The 22,723-nt window shown below is 49.1% G+C and overlaps 1 long non-coding RNA gene across 5 annotated transcripts; it reads right to left on the bottom strand.

Annotated features, from left to right (window-relative positions):
• Nucleotides 1–4,766: 4,766 nt before the first annotated feature.
• On the bottom strand, nt 4,767–21,416 carry LOC144310476 (uncharacterized). Of its 5 annotated transcripts, none has more exons than XR_013376198.1 (4): nt 21,163–21,416; nt 13,738–13,835; nt 5,273–7,328; nt 4,767–5,220 (listed from the first exon to the last, which is right to left on the bottom strand). It is a non-coding gene; the product is annotated as an uncharacterized LOC144310476 (long non-coding RNA). The 5 variants fall into 5 exon arrangements; XR_013376197.1 differs by adding an exon at nt 13,208–13,315 and having other exon boundaries at nt 4,767–5,522; nt 21,163–21,399; XR_013376199.1 differs by lacking the exons at nt 4,767–5,220; nt 5,273–7,328 and adding exons at nt 7,351–9,492; nt 13,208–13,315 and having other exon boundaries at nt 21,163–21,401.
• Between the last annotated feature and the right edge of the window lie 1,307 nt (nt 21,417–22,723).

Genomic DNA, 22,723 nt, shown 5'->3' with positions numbered 1-22,723 from the left:
TCCAGAGGCCTCGTGCTGCAGGGCTGGTGGTGCAATGGCTCCAGGTGCTCCAGGGAGACCAGCAGGCCACACCCCATGCGATCCCGGGGACCCCAGAGAGCCAAGCAGACCCAGCTCCACCTCGTGTTGGCCCACTTCCTTTAGAATCCAGTCTGGCCAGGCTTTGAGCCTCTGCCTTCGGCTCAGGGTGTAATCCCAGGGTCCTGGGATTGACTCCCACATCGGGCTCCCCACAGGGAGCCTGCTTCTCCCGCTACCTGTGTCTCTGCCTGTCTCTGTGTGTCTCTCGTGAGTAAATAAATAAAATCTTTAAAAAATAATCCAGTCAGGCCATGAAGAGAGCAGTCAAAACACCAGACTTCAAACAGTTTATGCTCCAGTTGGGGAGCAGAATATAGTTGACAATTAAGTATCTGGATGTCAGGTGGTAATTTTGTGAGGGGGGCAGGACTAGAGAACATAGCTATCAGGAAGGGCTGACAGAGATCACACACACCTGAAGGAAGGGACAGAGGGAACTCTGTTGACACCAGGCAGAGCGTCCCAGACAGTGGGAATAGGAGATGCAAAGGCCCTGGGGTGGGAGCATGGGAGGAGTGTTCCAGGAACACCTCTTCCAGGAAGCAGTGGGAGATAGAAAGGGAGGATGGGAGGACCAAGGACTGTTGGTTCACCACAGTGAAGGTCTTTGGCCTATTAACTGAGGCAAGAAGCAACCACACCTTGCCCTGTAGTTCCAGGTGGGACTGGTGTGGAATTTATACCAGCAGTCTCTGTCTGGCAGGGAAAATTCTTAAGAAATCCCTGACCTCTCCAAGCCTCAATGGACTTCCCCATAAAAAGGGGATAAGATTCACATACACACATCCCCAAGGATGTTGTAAAAATTTAATGAGAAGTCACAAAGGTATCTGGCATTGAGCGTAGCACATGAAATGACTCAGCGAACATTCAAAAAAAGAAAAGAAAAAAGCTGGGGCACCTGGGTGGCTCAATCAGTTCAGCATCTGCCTTCAGCTCAGGTCATGATCTCAGGGTCCTGGGACTGAGCCCCATGTTGGGCTCAGCAGGAAGTCTGTTTCTCCCTCTCCCTCTGCCCCCACATGCTTGTGCTTACTCTTTCTCTCTCTTCTCTCTCTCTCTCTGAAATAAATAAAATCTTTAAAAACAAAAAAGAAAAGAAAAGAGGAACCTTGGAAGGAGAAACACTTTGAGCCTAATCAGTCATTTCTGCTTTAGTGAGAAGTAGCATCAGAGTCTTTCCTTGGGACCTCCAGGAGGGGAATAGAGTGCCAGCCCCCCCTCCTCTCAGGGTTGCACCCTTGTCTGAGCAAGCTGTTCTCCCTCCAAGTCATAAGGAATCCCAGGGGTCAGCCGGTCCAACCTACTTGAGAGGGCTCCTCTAGGCTCAAACACCCCGAAGGATGAGGAGCTCACTCTCAGATGCAGGAAATGGCAGGTGGGCAATGGCCAGATTCTCCAAACCTGGTGTGAAAGTTGGTGTCACTTACAACACAGTATTTTCTTCCAGCATCATTCCTTCTCTTAAATATATGTGTGCCTATTCTTGGCCCCCTCCCTAAGCAGAATGGATTCACATCTTTTCTAATCCTAATAAATAATGTTCTTGCCAAGGGCAGGGTCAGGGCAATGTTGGAGTTAGAGCTGAGGCACAGAAATTCTTCAGAGCAGCCTGGATGTGATCCCTCTTGCCAACTGTTCAGTGATTCCTTCATGCAGTATCCTACACAGACACGCATGTAAGCATACATCCTCTCTCTCTCTCACACACACAAACACACAGGCACACATACATATGCACAAACATGCATACATGCTTACCTCTATATACACACGCACATACCCACAGATACAGATGCATATGTGCTCACATATGCATCACATGTATGTACACATACACATTCACACACATGTATCTGTAGGTGCACACTTGCTGTGCGTGTGTGCATGCATAAAAGAGGCACTCACACATGCATTCACATACGTACACAAATGCAGATTGAAAAGGATTAGCAGATGTCTGCTGAGCTTCTGCTTGCTGGGAGACTCTGCAGGGGTCTCTGGAGCCTGCAGGGAACAAGAGCCCCTGCCCTCAGAGCAAAGGAGAAGACAAGGAGGGAATGAACACATGGTAGGTGCCTGCGTGTTGGAGACACATCACGGCATATATTTGAAAAGGCTCAACGACATCTGCGCATCCAGCCCCTCATCCTGTGAGAACGGGTTCAGTCAGGCATCGATGTATGTGGCCAACGGTGTGTTTGCCTGACTTGCCCATTTCACTGGGCATCTTCATCAGAGATGAATTAGTCCAAATCATGCCCTGAGACTGAAAGTAGGAGACACATCCATTTCCAAGAGATGAAACCGTCAATCAGCACTCCACAAATGTGGGCTGTTTGGGGGCATCCACCAGAGCCCATGAGGATCCTGCCCCGAGGCCCCCCAGGGCCCTGGAGTGGGATTGGCATCTGACAAAAGAGAAAGTCCCACTGGGACTCCAGGAGGCAAGGTGATGCACAGTGAGCCCCAGGAGAGAGCGGATGCTCCAAGAATGATGGAGAGCTTTCAAAGGACCCAGAAGCCAATGATGGGAAGGGTTCCCCTGAACCATATCCTGGGCAATCTGTGCAGAACACTAATGAGAGTAATGGATTATAGCCCACTGCATGACTCCATACACATATAAGTCAATGAATAAATAAATATATTTAATAAAAATGGAACAGATGGAATAAATAAATTCAACAAGTATCAATATGATAACTCCAATAAATTATTGGGGGAATAAAGGAAAGTTCTTCCTTACAGAATGCCTTTTAATAAATACATAAGGAATGCTGAAATTAGGGAATCATCCAGCCATGCCCAAACCAGTCGGTGTAAAGGTTTATTTAGAGGCGCGATATTCACCTACTCTCGGAGCATCTCCCCACAGATGACCTAGTAATTGCAGAAGGAAACAAGTAACTCACAGCAAGCAAAGAATCCTGGTGGGCACAACCACAACCGAGCGATCAGTACTCTGTTACTGAGGCCCCGCCACCCCTGTGCCTCCTGACGCATTTGGCTGGCGAGGACACAGCGCCGCTTCGGGAGTCCGCCTGCCCAGAACACATAACCCGGATCTGATCGTTATGACACAAAACTCAAAATAAATGATAATACAAAATGACTAGCCTAGTCTCTCTTAAGATGCCAGCGTCAAAGTTCCCAGAGGAAGGCCGCAGAACACCCGCAGATGGCAGCAGGCTGGAGAGACGCAATCACGACCTAGACCCGGATCCTGGATAATGACAAACAGGCACAAAGCCCGTGATGGGACAGTTGAATACATTTGAATACATATAGCAAGGAGGAGAATGATGAGGCACGTTGGGGGAAATGTGAAGAGTTTGCATCTGGGTGGAGAACACAACACTTGCTCACACTATTCCTACAACTTTGACATTAATTTAGAATTACATCAAAACTTAATGTTTCAAGAACTCTAGCTTGGTTCCATTCCCCCCTCCAGAGTCGTGGTGTGTTTGAGGGTCTCCCAAACCACCCCTAGTTTCAGTCATTTGCTAGAAAGACTCACAGAACTCAGGAAAGTCTTTACAGTCATGGTGATGGTCTACCGCAGCGAAGGATACAGACTAAATTGAGCAAAGAGAAAAATTCTATAATAATGTCAGGCAGGGGGCTGGAGGGTGCAGGACCCCCCCACCCCCACTGCCCCCCCCCAACTTTGCCTTCCACTGGGGTTCACTCCCTCGTTCCATCTCTGGGTACCCTGGGAGGCCCAAAGCCAGCAGCAGAATCCCCCTCCTGCTGGAAGGAGTCAGCAGCTTTGATAAACGGGTGTCCTTACAGGACCTTTCTTCCTATCCTCCCCTCCCCAGAAGCAGATGGGGACACCCTAGCCAGGCCTCCTCAAGTGTTTGCATCCACACCTGGTCCCAACACACTCACAATAGGAGAAAGACAAAAAGGTTCTCAGAGCACACTGATCACATGGATAAAGTGAAGTGCTGTGAGTTAACTCCCCCACTGTTAGGGTCCTCATTTTACAGACAAGGTGGTGACTGGGGTGTTTCCCAGCGGCCCCTCACCTGCCCCATGTGGCACCCTTCAGTGCAGAGGATGAGTCTTTTATCTATTGTTTGCTGCTTCTCCTCCTCCCCAGACTGACAGCTCCCTGGAGACAGGTGCTACAGATTTGGGGGTTTGGGGGTGGGGTGGCAAGACAGATGCTGTCCTCGTCCCATGGAGCACAAGGCCTAGTGGGGAGACAGCCATTAAACAAAAACACCCCAATACATCAACCATTCCAATCACAACCATTGCCCAAGAAATAACCAGGGGAGCTAGGATTGAGACTGTGGCCAAGGAGGATGGTGGTTAGAGCAGGAGGGAACTAGGCAGGGAGACAGCACACACCGGGGACTTGGGCCCCAGAAGGGCTGAGAAATAACCCATCCCCTCTCCCTGGCTGGGATCTGGACCAACTGGAAACAGGATAAAGTGGCAGGCAGGGGAGATCAGAACTGTCACCCTCATTACCCCAAAAAGCAGAGCTGAAGGAAATGGCGGACAGGGTGACAGACTCAGCTCCCCACTAAACCCAAAAGTCAGCCACAGACTGGAGATGCAGAGCGGTGGGGTGCTGCCCTGACTAGCTCCCCCCACCAGAGAGGCAGCTCCACCCCCAGCCCCCAGCGCCCAAAGGGCAGGGCTGAGAACAGAGCCAGAGGAAGTGCTGGACTTTCCTCCCAAGAACAAAGGGAGATTTACTTTATTTTTTAATATATTTATTGTTATCAAGATATATAATTGATACATAACATTGTGTGAGTTTATGCACAGCACATCAGTTCAATACATCTATATATTGCAATACAATCAGCGACCTCTGTCATGTTGCATAATCATCCTTTGCTGTTTAAGGACACAAAATTGCATCTAGCAGAATAAATAAATTCTGGAGATCGAACACACAGCAGAGCGAATACAGTCCACGACACCAGATTATGAACTTCAAAGTTGCTAAGAGATTAGATCTTCATTGTTCAAACTTGTGTTGTCAGAAGGTGGACCTTGCCAACTAGAGGAGAGCAGGTGGGGGCACCCAGGGGCAGCAGGCCACAGGGAGTGCTCCGAGGGCCCAGGACAGTGGTGGCGGCAGCTCAGAGGAGGCTGGTGGCCTCAGAGACCCTGGGAGCCGCTGGGCGTGAACAAGCCAGGCCCGTTTTGCCCGAAGGAGGACAGCTTCGAGTCTCCCCACCCTGAGAATACCGTTGTGAGCACCTCCGACACAATTATTTGGAGCAAGTATTAGAGGAAAGAAAGGAAATAATCTTAATGAGAGGCAGCACTACGGGGGCTCTCTCCCCAGGCTGGCTGCAGCAGAGTGGAAGTTCTGCAGCTCGTCTCCCTGGGGTTCCCGCTGCTGGCTTTGGGAGCAGACCACGGAGATTTTTGTCTCCTGCACAGGAGGCCGGGGCCCCATGCAGCATCTGAAAAGACGTTGGGGAGGGGATTAAGAGGAAAACTAGGCTCTCCCAGAAATAAAAACAATACCTCTCAGAGTTACTTTGGAGAGGACTGCAGAATCTGGAGGGCATTTAGCCCTCAAAGCGTGAAATGTTCTGTTAAATTACTAAAAGGAAAGATTCAGGTTTCTTTGAACCTGAAAGATATAGTAATTACTGAACCAGAACTCACAGCAGGAGATGTTTTATGGAACCTAATTAAAGCTAAACGGGAGGAGCGAGTCATCAGAACTGTGTGAAGGAATCCATCACGGGGAGCTAAGAGAGCAAGCAGAGGCGAGAGCAAGCGAGGAGGTGGCCATCCGGGGACAGGAGGCATATGGGGCTGGCCGGGCTGGCTGGCGCTGTTCCTCATCCCAACAGGAGGCCAGGATCCTAAGTGATGCAGGGCGCAGAAGTGTCCCCTCCAGTGACGCCTCTGAGGGCAGGCCATTTCGTGTGTCCACACACATCCACGTGCACATCCATGTGCACACACATACGGACACGTGCACAAGACACACGTGTATATGCAGTCAAATGCTCTACCACTGAGCTATACCCCCTGATCACACGTGTATATGCACGCATATGTATACATTCATACACACATGAAGCCACATACACACACCCATGTGTGCAGGCATGCTGCTGTGCATACACAGTGCATACATGTACACCTGCACGTGTGTGCATACATGGACATGTGTGCATGCCCGTGTACACATGCACACATGTGCATTTCAGACACTTAAGTGTGCATGGGTATGCCATACACGTGTGCACACGCATGCACATACACACATGCACACACAAAACAGTTCCTCTCTACTTCAATTGCTCCCAAGGAGTACAGCCCTCTATCCTACTGATGATGCATCAACCTAGACTCTTGGGGGTCTTGACCATCAGCAGCAGAGAGGAGATGGACAGGTGGCTGCCCATTCTCCAAGGGGTCTTGAGCACTGCTGTGAGCTGTGATGCTTTATATTAGCAGATTCCAGGAGAATCTAGAACAAAGCAAGACCCCCGCCACCCCAAGCTGGGCAAAAGCACTAGGTCTTAGATAGGTTTTCCAGAGCGTCAAGCCTGAGGCAAGGATTAAAGTGCTATGGCTCTATCCAGGAGGTAAAAACCCAGGTCAGCCACAGTGAGGGAGAAGAGGGGCAGGGGAAGCGTGAGGCAAGGCTGAGTGGCCCACCATGGGCTGCCTGCTGTTCCGCGACGAGCCACAGAGCTCCACATGTCCCTTGGCCAGCGTGTCAACCTGACACATGTGCTCCTCCAGCCAGGCCTCCAGAAGAAACTGTGCTCCCAGCTGTCCCACAGTAAGGGGCAGGGGCGGGGAAGGAAGTATCCGCCCAGTTTCCCATTGGTCAACGGTCACCGCCCAGGGCTCTGGTTCCCCAGCAGTGTACTCGGAATGCCAAATCCCACACCTTGAGGCCAGGACTTTCATCCAAGGCTCGTGTCTGGTCAGCCTGGCTAGTGGCAGCAGCTAAAGGGAGGGGACCCACACCCCCAGATCCAGGGCCAGGCTGGTCCTTGAAGATGGCACAGCATCCAGGGCCGGTGAACACCACCGAGGGTCTCCAAGGCTTGCGTTCAACACAGTGAACCAGAGCTCCGTGTGAGGCCAGCACCGCGCTGCACACCACCTGGGTTCCAAGCCTCTCCACCCAGTAAGTGAGCCCAGCCTTGTCGGGAAGTCAGGACTGCACAAGTGCAAAGGTAACTAGGACGCGCTGAAGAATCCAGAATCTCATTTCTTCCTTCAAAAGAAAAGGTTTCCTAGAGTCAAGAAAATAAAATCCATGAAGACTGAGATTTTTTTTTTTTAATGTAGAAATGAAAGCAAACAAAGGAAGGCATCAGCCTGAAGATCAGACAGCAGCACGGGGGAAACGGGGACTTGCTGGGTGGATCGTGGATGTGCCTTATTGGATCACCTTTCCCAATCCCACCGGAGTATAGACAGCGTGAGCCGGGAGAGGGCAAGGGGACACACAGTACTTGGAGAGCTCTGCGTGCAGCAGAAAGTAACTGACTCTGGCTTTGCGGTCCCCTGGGGGAGGGGCACTCTGCCTGCTGGGCAGGAGGGGGGACTCACCCTCCCCACCGGGACAAGAAGCTCCGTGAGGCAGCCCCTGGCCAGAGAGGCTCCAACGCCCACCGGTCTCCAGCAGAGTCTAGAGTTTTGATGTCATTTCCCTACCCCCAGGAAAGTTCAAGGCTTCTCCAGGCAATCAGCAGGCTCTGTCCAAAGCAATCAAACCCACTGACAGCTCTCTTAGAAAAATGGGAGAAATGTAAGCTAAGCAAGGACACCATTTAGTTATTTTTCCCCAAGACCCCAAAGCGTTTTCATTCGCACCATTTCAGGGGCTGATATTTTGCCCAGCTCTTTTACCCCCATCCATTCAGCTTCATTGGCAGCTGCCAGCAGCGTGATGGAGTGCAGAGGGCCCCCAGCTGGGCACTGGGCCAGACCTCCGCCCCGCTGGAGCTGCGCAGCCCAGACAGGCCCTCAATCTCCCCGGCTTGCAAGCGGGGGTCTCCACAGTAGCGCAGTCACCGCAGGACTGAGGCTCTGCATTTCTACCTTGGTAGCTGCCCAGCATCCTAACGACTCTCCCAAAGCTGATGCCAAGACCCATGGTGCCGAAGAAGGGGGTGACCGGGCCAAGAATCACACCTCGAGCCCTCTTCCTCCGCCTCGTTCTGAGGACCAGAGGGGACCCAGCTGAACCCATCACTTCTCTTGTCCGGGCCCCAGGAACATGTCCAGGCTTGAGGAGGAAGTAGAGAGAGTGGAGCAGAGCTATAACAGCCCCTTTACCTAGGGCAAGCCAGGGGGCTCCCAAAGCTCTGCCTGGGGCCACCACACACATATGGGACCCACTCAGCATAGGCAAAAATGGGTTCAGTTCAGCAATGTCCGGACAGTAACATATCAGTGAAAAAATCTGCAGCTGTTTAATGAATTAGGGCAGAACCCTCGGGAGACCCAGGGAGCAGCTGCTGGGGACTTCTGCAGGCCAGACACCCGACGTGGCAGTGGGGTTCTCGACAAGGACCAGGGGAGCTCAGCAGAGCAGGGCTGGAAACTAGGCATCTGGCTCACTGAAGCAGCTTTTCAGGCCCAGAACGGTACAATCAGAGCAGCTTTGAGCATCAGCGAACGCGCTCCATTTCCTACCAGTTGCCTCCAATGGGGACCCAACTTGGGAGGACGGTCTCCTTAGGCTCACCCACCAGACAGAGCCGCTCGTCCTGCCTGAGATGCCTGCATAGGGCCTGTGTTCAGCTTTCCCCTAAGAAGCTCCGCCTCCAGTGGCAGATGAATATCCAGGCTTTGATGAGCAAGAGAGTGTAGTGGAAGCAGGGAAGTTCCCCTTTCCCTGTCAACAAGCAACTAAAACTCCAAGCAGAGGCTTGCAAATCCCCACCGGGAACACAGAGGACCAGGAGAAGGAGCCTTTGGACAGGCCTTCCCCAGGGTGACACACAGTGGCCCCAGGGAGAAACTCCAGGAGCCGTGCCTGGGGAGCCGGGAATTCATGGAGAAAAGCCAGGCCCCCTGACAGGTGGCCAAAGTCTCTTCCTGTGTCTTCCACCTCTGATGACAAAGACACCTGATGCCTGCTATCATGCAGGGGAGCCAAGAAAACATCACACTCGGTGAGAGAAGCCAGTCGCCAAAGGCTCTGTGGTCATTTATACCAAGTGTCCAGAATCAGTAACTCCACAGAGTCAGAAACAGATGAGCAGTTACCAGGAGATGGGAGGCGCCAGGGGTACGGGGGCGAGATGGCTTAACAGGTCCAGGGCTTCCGCTGGGGTGAAGAGCTGCTTTGGAACCACCAAGAGGCGATGTTGGCACAACATTACGAACATATCAAACAACACTGAATCGTTCGTTTAAAATGGTTAATTTAACATTATGTGAGTTTTCCTGCAATAGGGAGGGAGGGAGGAAGAAAGAATAGAAGTGGGTGTGTTAAGCGCTCAACAGAAGAGGATACCAGGACAGCAGGTGTAAACCCAGACTGTCCCAGCAAACAGAGGTGCATATTCACCTGCCCAAGGACATCACCTGAGGACAGGAGCTCAGGCAACCACTTATCAAAGCCCCAGCTCCAGCCCCAGCCAGCAGCCAGGGTCGAAGAGGGCATCTGGGGCCAGCACACTGGGGCTGCTAGCCTGGGCATCCTTCCCAACATGGGGCGAGAACACCCTGTCATCCATCTCATCTGCCCTCCGACAGGCAAAGGCTCCTCTGCAAACAATCCAGTCACCCCTGACTTGACCTCGGTTAGAAATGAGGTTTTCTGAGCAATGTACCTGCAAGAGAGCTCACAGTCCCCTCTACTGTCTCCAGGGTGGGGTGGAAAGGCATGTTGCCAGTGAGAGCAAAGCCCCGCCCTCTTTCCCAGCCCATCTCCAGCCAGGGATCCTGACTTCGCAAAGACCATGCTCCCACCCCCACAAGAAGTGACAAGGGATCTGAGGGTATCTGCCACCCCCCTCACTGCCCTTCCCAGAGCTGCAACCCAAAAGCATTTCCAAGAGGCCAGGGCACGAGGAATGAGCTCACCCTCCTACACATCTGAAGATGTGCTAATTGATACTGAAATCGAGTTTCTAGAAATAATTACAGCCTGTGCTAGACAGAACACTTAACAAGACAGGAACGCTTTAAAAGGGAAGATGTCCGATGCATCAAGGGGAATTACCAGCAGCAGAGTCTGGTTACTGAGGGCCCTGAGAGGGAAGTCATTACCCTGAGAGGCCGGCAGGTACCCCCCAGATCCAGCCTCAATTAGTGAGGTCTGTGTGCTAACAACACCCATTATTTTAAAAAGAAAAAAATCCCTTATACCCAAGGGAAGAGAAACACTCCAACACTTCTCTCCCCTGCCCTTGGCTGTCCTCCCTGAATACTGATGCAAGCAAGCCCTGGGACAAAACTCATATTCCTGGTATTTGGGCCAGGGGAGCCAATGGGAGAGCACAGTGGGTTGAATGATGGTCCCCCAAAAGATACACCCACATCCTAACCCCTAGAACCTGTCAATGTTACTTTTTTGGAAATAGGGTCTTTGCAATTATGATTCGAACTTGAGTGTCTCCAGACGAGATTGTGCTGAGTACCTGGGTGGGCCGTGAACTCGCTGACAAGGGTCCTCATAAGAGAAGCACAGGAGGCAAAGTAGAACGTTGTGTGACCACAGAGGTAGAAGAAGCGCCAAAAGCCACAAGAGGCAGGGAGGATCCTCCCCTGGAGCTTCTGGAGGCAGCGCTGTCCTGTGACACCTTCACATGATAGGACTTCTGTCCTCCAGAATGTCCCCACTGTTTCAGGGCCCCCATCTGTGGAAATTGGTTACAACAGCCACAGGAACCTCATGCCTGGCCCTGGCTCTTCTGGGTCTGACCATCCCCCTACCTGCTCAAGCACTTCTCTGACTCCCTGTCACCCTCACAATCAAAATCAGATTCTTTAGGCCATGTGCCACGGCCCTGACTTCACGCAGCCTCAATGTACCTTGACGAGCCAAATGCTAGAAGTGGGGGCACACACTGGTCCCTTCTGGGGTGCTCCTGGATTTGGAGACCACAGCAGGACAAGAGGACCCAAGTCCACAGGTGACTTCTCACTTTAACCAGCCATGGTCCCTGGTCCTCCACTGGCCTTGCCTGGCACCACCTCTGAACCACCCAGGGTCCAGGGGGACAGGTGCCAGTGGATGGCAGCCCCAGAGCGCAGTCTCAGCAGATCTCAGAGACCTTCACTGGGACAAAGCCTCCAGGGCTGCACGGACCCACACTGTTCCCGGCTGCCCCAGAGGCTGCACAGTTTGGCTTCAAGAGAGCCGGGACCCCGCTGACGGCATCCCGTCACGGTGGGCAATCAATGAGCTTTCCTTTCTGCAAAGCTCAGCCCCCCGCTGCTCCTCTGCCCAACAGCTGGGACCCTGGCCTCACTTCTGATATGTGTGAGGGACAGCCACTCCCCAGACCATTTCTATCCACAGCCAGGCTCCAAGTCCCAGGGGCCAGAAGACTCCCCACAGTGCTCTCAGGTGCACTAGCCATGGTAGTCTGCCCCTTGTGGGATGCCTGGGGGCGCTCTCCTTGTCTTGCCCACGGAAATGGTTGGAGAGGGAAGACGTGGCAAGACAGTCACCAATCACTGCTAGTATTCACATGACTAGAAGATGGGTCCCCACACATGCAGCTCGCATCCTCCACCTACTCACGATAGGGGAGCACCATCTGGCCCTGAATGGCTCAGACCCTAGGTTTGAATCCAACCACGGCCACTTACTAGCTGTGTGGCCTAAGGTGAGTTACCTACCTTCTCTGTGCCCCAACTTTCTCATCTGTGAGTTGAGAATGACACCGATGATGATACCTATCTCACAGGGTTAATGTGAGGATGGATGCACTAGTATTTGTAAAGTTAGAAAGTAAGAAATAAACTCTGTCTGAGCCTCAGCTTTCCAGCTATAAAATCAAAGAATTACCCTGAAGAACAAATGCAATGAGGTATGGTGGTTTAACACAGTCCCTGGAACACGGTCCATGATAACGAGGGGCTACAACCCATCGTCACCATCATCGTGATCCTTGTAATCATCTCATTATTCATAGGCAAGGGGGCCAGCAGTGTCTTTCCCCTGACTTCACAGGGCTGGAGGGAAGGCAACTGAAACTCAAAAATACCTCACAAATGCATTGTTTTTATTGTTTCTGGTCCCCAAAAAAGCTGAGCTGTGCTTCCTTGAACCCCTGAATACATCTTCTCAAAAACAGATTCCAAGTTCCTGCATTATGGTTACTGAGGTATTTGCCCTTTGGTTCTCAGCTGTGTGAACCAAAAGTATCGCATCATCCTCAGTCCAGGGCTCCCACCCATTTCTCAGGGTACAGACAGGTTACCCCACACCCCATCGGCCAGAACCAAGCCTCACCAGAAGGAAACACCCATTGTATTGATTGAGCCTATGACCTCTGAACACTCTGAACACTCTGCCACCAACCACTGTGAATGCTCACACACACACACACACACACACACACACACACACCACCTCCTTGGCCAAGGAACCACACATTAATTAGGGCAACAAGCTAAAACCTCCCCTCCCTAAAAATATCTTAACATTTTATAATCTCTCTCATCTGCCACAACAAAATGCCACCAAGTCTCTGGCCTCTCCCCAGTGAACCACTCTCATCAGTGCCATGCATTTAGACATCAGCTAGCATCACATGATATGCCTGAAAATGTCAAGCCCATTGGGTCAGACATAAACAATTTAAGAGAGGCTGAATGAGTCTCATTCAGAAGCCTACATTCTCTGCTGGAGCCCCCAGTGAGCAGAGAGAGAAAGAGAGACAGAAAAAAACAACATGATTTTCCTCCTCAGACAGAAGTCAATGCCTATCAAGATGCTTAACACCTGAACTTCCCCCACCCCGCCAAGTACTTCCTCAGAGCAAAAGAGAAATGATGGGAGGGGCAAGAGTTGGGGGCTTCCAGGTTCTTTGCCAGACCCTGGGGGTATCCTATGGTTACTATAGTCCACAAATGAAGTCGTTTCTTCTTGCCACCCATCCACCCACACAGCTTTCCCCTTCTTTCCATCTATCCACCCATTTACCTATTCATCCTTTCACTCTTTCATCCATCTGTCCATTTTTTTGTTGTTCACTCAGAAGTGATTCTTTCCCAAAGGGTTTTGCATGCAGACTGGAACCTCACACAGCACCTGGTCATTGTAGGAAAATCCCCCAAATGCAGACTTGTCAACCTGCTCTGTGTTCTTTGAAACTCAAGATACAGAAGGCTCCAGGGGGCATTTTTAAATAGTGGTAAAAATATAAGACTTTTATGTTTTCAGAAAAACATGAAGACTTTTTTTTTACATATCTTAGCAATAAAACAGTTGCTTGGGATATTCCTACTTTGTTCCTCCTGTTTGATTCAGTTCTTACAAGGTTATCACAGTATTTGGAAAAGCCAGCTCTCCCTGGAGGCAAATTATTAGGCAAATGTTAAGATGTGCTCAGAAACCTCATCCTGTCACCAGCTGGAGACCCTGCAGACTTTGCCCTCACTGGGATCCCTTCTTGTCCCTCCACACACAACCTCCACTGTAGCATTTTGGTCCTTCAGATGGGACCCTCTTACCAGTGTCAGCATGGATTCCCACTTGACCTTGGCACAGCAGTTGACTGAATGATTCTAGGTGATGACGAAGTTGAATAATGCCAAATCACAATTTTCCCCTAGGAATACAGCAATAAATTAAGGAAATAAGGAAGAGAAGCATCTAATATTGCTCTGCATAGATTTTTTTTTTTAACTCTGAGGCTAGGCAATCAAACGTTTGTATATACTTTAACAAAAAATCAATATGGGGGTTGCCCAGGTGGCTCAGCGGTTTAGCACTGCCTTCAGCCCAGGGCGTGATCCTGGAGACCCGGGATCGAGTCCCACGTCGGGCTCCCTGCATGGGGCCTGCTTCTCCCTCTGCCTGTGTCTCTGCCTCTCTCTCTCTCTCTCTCTCGTGTTTTTTTTTAAACTCAATATAGGTTGGAGCACCTAGGTGGATCAGTCAGTTAGGCATGTGCCTTCAGCTCAGGTCATGATCCCAGAGTCCTAGGATGGAGCTCTGTGTTGGGCTCTGTGCTCAGGGAGGACCTGCTTCTCCCTCTACCTCTGCCCCTTCTCCCTGCTTGTGCATGCATGCACACACACACACACTCTCTCTCTTTCTCTCTCTCTCAAGCAAATAAATTAAACCTTTTTAAAAATCAACATAGGTATCCTTCAGTTTGCCTCTTTAGCTTTTGTCAGGTTCGAACTTTGCAGGACTGTAAAAATAAGCAGACTTAGTGATATCCCATTCAAGAAACCATCTTGGCAAAAAAAAAAAAAAAGTAGTTGATTTTAAGGGACCAGAATTATTGATACAAGCTTAAAATTACCCTTATTTTTCACGAGCTTCATCCTCTTGCAAACTTTGCAAAATTAGTTGGCCTAAATATTTTGACTACCTTCATCTCTCTTTCTGCAATTTGGATTGGCTTCAAGAGCCTTTCAGAATTGATTTGATGTAATGCTGCTCTGTTTCATTATCGATTTTAGTTCCAGAGTAAAACAAGAAGTTTATGTCCACATTTAGAACATAAATGCTACCATGCTGTCTAAATATTATACCTCACTGTCACAGTGCAACAATGAAAGCGTAAATATACTTTGATTGACCTTCAGGCACTTAGAGAAAACATAATTTATATATATGCCAGGACTGGAACCTCCTTTCATCACTAATATAATATCTTCTAGCTGTGCAAACACTCATAAAGCCATTTCTCTTCATTAAAAAGCAAAGGCATATGGAATCCTCCCTCGACAAGAGGAACCTCCGCCTATTCACTTCAAGAAGGCTGGAGGGACAAGGAGCGTAAGTGGTGTGTCCTCCTATGTATTCACCCACCTAGAAATCGTTTTGGGTTTTTTTTGTTTGTTTGGTTGGTTGGTTTTTTGTAACATACAATGGTTTTGACAAGTGAAGGTCAAGTATGTCCAGCACCGTGGACAGAGCACAGGATCTGAATCCACGGTGTTCCCTCTGGGGAGAAAATTGTAGTCTTCCCATCCATTTTCTTACAGGAAAACAAAACAAAACAAAAAAAAAAGAGTAAATCTGGACTAGATATTTTTTCATATTTGGACTAGATATGGACTAGATATTTTTTCATATTTAATTCTTTAAACAGAAGTCAGCAAAAGTTTTCTTAAAGAACCAGTTGTAAGTATTTTGTCCTGGCAAATTGTACCCCCTCTGTTGAAACTACTCAAATCCAAAGAGCCAAGGACAATGTGTAATAAATAAATGGGTGCAGCTATTACAACAAAACTTTACACAGCAGGCAGATTTTGTCTGTGGGCTGTAGTTTGCTAACACCTGCTTTAAGGTAAGAGTCAAAATAGGAAACAGGTGGGGTGTCAAACAGATGGGAATTCTTGGGCATCTCTAATTTTAGGACTGTAATCGTGTAGCCGGGTCATGACTCATCAGGAACTACCTTCTGGTAAAAAATCAGTATTGTATCTCCTGATACTCAACAAAGACCTATCAATACACTTTTTTGTTTGTTTATCCAGCGATTTCTTCCTTAAGCTTCACCTCACAACCGTGACAGTTAGTGGTAAGAACTGGAACAGTGAAGAAGACGAGATCCCACTGAGCCTCTCTCTAAAAATCATTCCTCAACCCTCTACGGTGGTCATCCCAAGGCTGGAAAGAGCTCCATGGAGCAAAAAGGCTACTGATCCCTCACTAGTATACTGGTAGCGGAGCATCACTCACACCCCCATGCACCTCAGAAATGGTGCAGGTCTGAACACCAGGTTTGTAAGAGAAGCTGGCTCTTTGGAAAACACAAATGGGGAAGAAAATAAGGAAAGAGTCAGTAGAACTGTGTTGAAAACTTCAGGAAGGCTCCACTCGGTTGTCGGTCTGAGTGCTTCTCTCATAATTAAACACTTCAGCAGCTAATTGGCTTCAACAATTTTTTTTACAAGATTAGATTCAACTTCCACTCCCTTAAAATGCAATCTAGCAAATTTATGAAAAGCAACCAAAAATACTGCAGAGATGAATAGACTTATTCTTGCCATAACCTTCTTAAAAGCATTTGGAGAGGTAAAAATATTCTTAAATCAGAAGGAATGCCATACTTAATAAAATGAAAGTTGGCATAATTAATTTAGCAGCTCCTTTATTATCATAAAGGACAAACAAAGAGATTTGTTTTTACCTGTTAGGTTTTCTCTTGGATGAATCCATTTAGAATGGACAATTTTTAAATGAGGAAGGTTCAAGCTGCTAAAGAGAGGTGCAGCCCCCAGAGAACCTCCTGCTACTCAGAAAATGCACACGGCCTTAGCAGGAAACACAATCCTTGGGGAAAAAAGGAAGCTGAGAATGGCCTCCAGGTGTAGAGAAAAGAGGTATGGCAACAGTGACTGGGGTCTAAGCGGAGGTGGGAATGTCTGGAAAAGGGATAAAAAGTGTGATGGGAAACCTACAAACAGAAGAGACAGAAGGCACTAAAGGAAGGTGAGGAGGGGCAAGGACCTCCCCCCCCCCAGGAATCTCCACAGGATAAGGCCTCTCAGATCAGAGAACATGAGTATGCATGCACATAGCCCACGCACAGCACACGGAGAGACACAGACACTAGTGGAGACACACACCTCACACATGCATAGTCACATACACACGTACACACATAGACACAAGCACAGAACAGTGTGCACACCCACATACAAACACACACACGGAGACAGAGGCACATACACATTCTCCCACACACTGAGATGCACACAGGCACAGAATAGGCCCAAACACACACATTCAAATGCACACACATACACACGCTCACACACCAACACAAAGCACATATTACACTAAGCTAAAGAATACGAGTTCATTTCCAGACCCAGGTCTAGGATGCCAATCGAGGGGACTGGGAAAACCTAACCTAAAAAAGCAGCAAGCAACCTTATCCACATCTTGCTGAGCACTCTGCTCCAAAGACGAGGAATTATTCGTGTATCACCAATAGTCAGCATGTGACCAGACACCCAGTAGGTGCTCCGTATTTGTTGCACGAAGTACAAATTATGTAATTTAAGTCCAGAATCTAAAATCAGTAACCTGAGGCTCCTGGCTCCTGGCTCCTGACTCCCTCCCTGCCCTTCCCATAGAAGGAGTGTGTAGTGGTGCCCTTCGGGGCTGACCACTGCTCCCCATACAGACTCTCTGGGCAGGGTCAGCAAACCCCCACCAAGCAGGCATCAGGTTTCATGCCTTCATTCTACAGAATCAGGCAAAAGAAGTGGCCACCCGTGGCTCCGCCTGCCTTTGAACCTCAGCTACACCCCAGTTATACAACCTCAGGACCCTTGCTTGGGCTCTCTGGACTGGTCTCCTTGTCTATGCACAAGAATATGAGCTTTAGATGAGATGAAACATGTAAAGCTCATAGGGGAAGACTTCTGCCCAAACCTGCTCTACCTTAGATCTCTCTGTCTCTGCTGATGGCAAGTTAGTTCATCCTCCCACTGGATTCCTCTCTTTTTTCTGTGCCTAATACCAGATCTATCTGCCAATCCTGCTGGCCCTGCCCTCAAGACAGATCCAGAATCCAAGCTCTTCCCCCACCTCTACCCCCTCATTTCATACCTGTAGTGGCCTCCAACCTGATCTCCCCAGCTTCTGCCCTAAGCCCCCTGCAGTGAGTCCTTAATTCATCCACTGGAGTGATGTTTACCACATTCAAGAAGTCATTCCTATTTCACCCAAAGTAAAATAAACATCCCTATCCTGCCCACCCCCAGGCCCACATGATCTGCTCTCCATAGCTCTGACTCACTCCAACCACCTCCTTTCTATTCCCTGGACACAGCAGACCGGTGTCCACCCGGGTTCACTGCAATCACTGCTGTCTCTGCCTGGAATACTCTTCCCCAGACCTGCAACCGATTCCCTCACCTCTTTCAAGTATTTGCTCAAATGCCATCTTCTTCTGGGGCCCTAGCATAGCTACCCTGTTTTTTACAGCTCTCTGCCCCTCTCTAATCCTGGCATCAATATTCCTAAGCTTTACATTTCTGCACGGCACTATCATCTTCTAATTTAGTATACTGATGTCTTGTGTAAATTTTTGTCTTTTTTGTTCACCAATGTGTCCCAAGCACTTAGAACCATGCCTGACACACAGGAACCCCTCAGTGAAGATAGGTCGAAGAGATGAACAAGGGACTATGGGTCAAATGCCTACTCTGTGCTCAGTGCTAGGTGGGGGATGAATGGGTCAAAACAAAAGGTGAAATCTAACACCTCCCCCACCAGACCTTCCTTCTCTATTTTCACAATAGTTCTGTGAGGTAAGATACCCAGATTTTCCCTCCACTTTCAGGGCCTGCTCAAGACACTCACTAAGTGGCAGAACAAGAAGTGAAAACCAAAATGTTCACTCCAGATTGTGTGTTCCATCATTTAAGCCCCTCGGGAAGGATCAGGGGGTGGTGAGTATCTCTGTAAACTTGCCAATGCTGGATGAAAATTACTGTGGTTATTAAGGACACATCTTTTTCTGAATCTGAATATGGTTAACCTGGTGAGCAGTTTTGGAGGGGAGATCTGAAACCAGCCAAGAGTATATGTAGGAACAAAGTATTCACTTATTCATTTCCTTCCATTTTTCATCAGGTCAGAGACAAGATGTCTTATTTAAAAATTCATTATGAGGTCAAAGATAAAAACTCCAAAACCAGGAAACATAATATCCCTCAGTTTTTCTCTAAGCATTTTTTTAATGAAAATATGCTGGAATCCAGGAGCAAGAGAGTCTTAGACTCTGAAAGGTGACTGGAGGACCCTGGAAAAACCTTTATGTCAAGGAATGCTTCCTTATGGGGTTTCTCCCACCTTCACTTAAGCTGATGTCAGTTTCATTGTCCTTGACTCACAGAGAGCTTGTCTGTTCTCCATAAAGCCTCTTTCAGTTGGCACCCTCCACTCAAAAGCCCTGTGGCCTTGGGCAAGTCACCTGACCTCCCTGAGCTTCCATTTATTTTCCTGGTCCACTCTGCTTGGAGAATCCAGTGGGGACAGGGTCTTTCCCCACAGGCTGACCCATGACTTTCTTTTACCTCCTTATTCTACAATGCAGTTCCAGTTCTCTGTGATGGCTATTGTACGGTTTCCCATTGGATTCTCACAAACACCCATGTACACCTTGTCCACACCCACATCCACACACATACACACTCACTCTGAGGTGCAGATGCTTGTGGGGACCCCAGATTCTCCCCTGCAGAACCTGATGCACCCACCAGGTATGAAGGCTCCCCTTGCAAAACACCTGCTTTATGTTTCTGTCTGAAGACTTGAAAAGATGACGCCTCCTTTCTGACTGTGCCACATTTGCCAAGAACTTCCTCCCTGTGCAGACTGACCTTAAGGTAAACAAGGTGGGCTCCTGCCTGATGGGGACAGGGGCTGGTTAGGAATCTAGAGAATCACACCCACAGCAGGTCTTGCCTGGTAAGGAAAGAAGAGCTCATCTTCCTCCCAGCCACTGGCTCCATAAATATTCATTACAGGTGTCTGGGACCAGGTGGTCAGCACTGCTAATGGCCTCCAACAGGATCAATGGGCAACAGCACAGCTAGCCTGGGAGCTCAGAAACAGTGCCGTTGCCCATTTCAGAGCTATTACCACTTTCCAAAAAGCAAGACTCCCTTCTGGGGTCTGCAGGTGCACTCTCGAATCCTCAGAAGTTGAAAATTTCTCATATGTAGAGCAGAAGTCAGGCATCTGTCAGAGCTCTGATACTCCCAGACAATTTCCAAATGTGTCTGTTTTCCAGCTTTTTAAGGTTGCTCAAGCCCCTTTCAATAAGGAAGGAGCCTCCGGAGAGCTGGTGGCATCACCATGACTAGAACCATTCCACACGAGGAAATCCCAACTGCATTTGGTGCCTCTGGATCAGAGGGGATAAAGATACCGTTCACAGATTTGAGCTTGGGAGGTTAAAATTTTTAAGTCAAGACAACCTGAAAAGGGAAATCAATTGTGCGCAACTAGAAGAGACCTTACCCCATGGTAGGGCTAGCCTATCACTGAAAATGAGGTCATTCAACTGGAAATGCCCTTAGAAGCCATTTTTAGATCAAGGTGATACGGTGTATCGATCAGACCAACTCAAGACCGGAAATTCTGCTTCACTGGGTCCAGATGTGAAATAAGATGAAAGGACGTCAGGAAAAGAGAGAGGCTTTGCACATGAGCTGGATCTTCACTGGGAAAAATCAAGTGTAAGATTGGCTGAGAGGAGACACAGATTTCAGAGTGATCTGGCCCACGAGTGAGGCCTGAGACAATATGGTCACACTTGGATCCCCAAAACAGATGCCACAACAAGAGATTATAGGACCAGGGGCACCTGGGTGGCTCAGTGGTTGAGCATCTGCCTTTGGTTCAGGTCCTGATCCCGAGGTCCTGGGATCCCATACCCTGCACGGAGCCTGCTTCTCCCTCTGCCTATGTCTCTGCCTATCTCTGTGTCTCTCGTGGATAAATAAAATCATGAAAGAAAAAAAAAAAAAAAAGAAATTCTATAGCCTGCGCTCTCCAGATCCCTTCCATCAGACATGCGTCCTTTCTCACCTTTGCACAGGGAGGTGCACAGGCCTGGGTGGCCCACGGGTCGGAAGATGCCCTGTGCTGCAGCGCCCGCACTCCCTGCCAGTGTAGACCCACCTCGTCTGAAGCCAGAGCCACGAAGGCCCGCGCCTCCGCCAGCTGTGCCAGGACCACATAACATGAGGTAAGAAAGCCTAGACCACAGCACTCGCCTGGTAAGTGCTACATAAACATCGACGATTCAAAAAAAAAAAAAAAAAGGCAGCCCCGCGCATAACGATGGTTGGCAAGGCGTGTGTCCCGGTGGGCCGGGCCCTCGGGCTGCGTGGGCCCGTCAGGGCGGCCAGCCTAACCGCAACAGCATCAGCGTCTCTCATAATGACACTTACTATCCCTCTCAGGCCGCAGTCTGCAGCAGCAGGTGGCCCGTGCGGGGCTCCTCCAGGCCGTGACTCAGAACTCTAGGCTCCTCTCTGATGTCATCTTGATACCACTGAGGTCACCAAGAAGGGGAAGTGGGAGCCACCAAGGTCACGTTCAGGCCTCATCCCATTGGCCAGAATCACATCATGTGACCCTCTTCCAACAGCAAAGGAAGCTGGGAAGTCCCTGCCGTAGGAAGTGCAAACCACAGCCCTGCCTGAAGGTGGCGCACACCACTCCTCCTGGCTTCATCCCATTGGCTAGAACCGCATCATGTGACCCTGGTCTAACAGCAAGGGAAGCTGGGCAGTGCACGCCGTAGGAAATGCAAAGTATGGCCATTCCTGGCCTCATCCCATTGGCTGGAGCCGCATCATGTGACCCTGGTCCAACCGCAAGGATGCTGGGAAGTTCAGACCTCCTGTGTGCACTGGAAGAGGAAATGCAACTGATGATCATCTAAGCAAGTTGCACGTCTTTGTTGTTCAGTCATTGTCTTTTTATGTTTTTTCTCTCTTTTTAAAAATTTTATTTATATGAGAGAGAGAAAGAGCATGAGCAGGGGAGGGGCTGAGAGAGAGGGAGAAGCAGACTCTGCACTGAGCTGGGAGCCCTCCAGGGGCTCCAATCCAGAACCCTGGGTTCACGACCTACCCAGAATCAAGAGTCAGATGTTGAACCAGCTGAGCCATCTTGACGCCCCTTCTTTCCTCTTCTTTCTTATTTTTCTTTCTTCTCTCTCTTTTTTTTTTTAAAATGCACATAGTCTAACATTGTGATGAATAATAGTCCAGACTTTCTCTAATGACTTCAGGGTCATCATTCAGGACATTAATGGAGATGTGTGAAATTTTTTTGCTTGGCTCTATGAATACTGACAGCAGTATATTCTATGGGGAAACTTTTATTTAAAAATTGATACAGACATTTGCCAGACATCTTCAAGAGGAGAATTGGTTCGTTCAAATGTTATTTCTGCTCCAATCTAAATTTCACTTCAAAATTTCATTTAGAAATCAGCGATATGAAAAACTCATTTTACTTATCAAAAAAGCTAACCCGGAGATCAAGTGGCCACATATATGTTCCTGGAAGGAGGGAGCAAGGTATGGTTTACTGGCCAGCACCCCTGAACAGGCATCAGGGTATCTGTGCAGTATCTATGCAGAATATCTCTGTTAGAGTCAAATATCTGGGGTGCTTGGTTGCTCAATTGGTTAAGCCTCTGCCTTCGGCTCAGGCTATGATCCCAGGGTCCTGGGATCCAGCCCCCCATCAAGCTCCTTGCTCAGGAGCTCTCAAATAAACCCTTTAAAAAAAAAGTCAAATATCTGAACTCCCCACCCACCCCACCAATGACTGGAAATGGGGCCAAGGTAGCTAAATAGTAACACACTCTACCACTCTTCGTGGAGCTCAACAGTTTTAGAACCCACCAAGTTTATAGAGAGAAAACAGCCTTTGGGAATTAAAGAGTCCGGGGTATCAATCTAAACTCTGATTCCTACAAGATGTACTCCCTCGGAG

Source organism: Canis aureus, chromosome 3 (genome assembly GCF_053574225.1).
Source record: "Canis aureus isolate CA01 chromosome 3, VMU_Caureus_v.1.0, whole genome shotgun sequence".
Classification (NCBI taxonomy): domain Eukaryota; kingdom Metazoa; phylum Chordata; class Mammalia; order Carnivora; family Canidae; genus Canis; species Canis aureus.
This window is presented reverse-complemented; position numbering and strand designations above follow the sequence as displayed.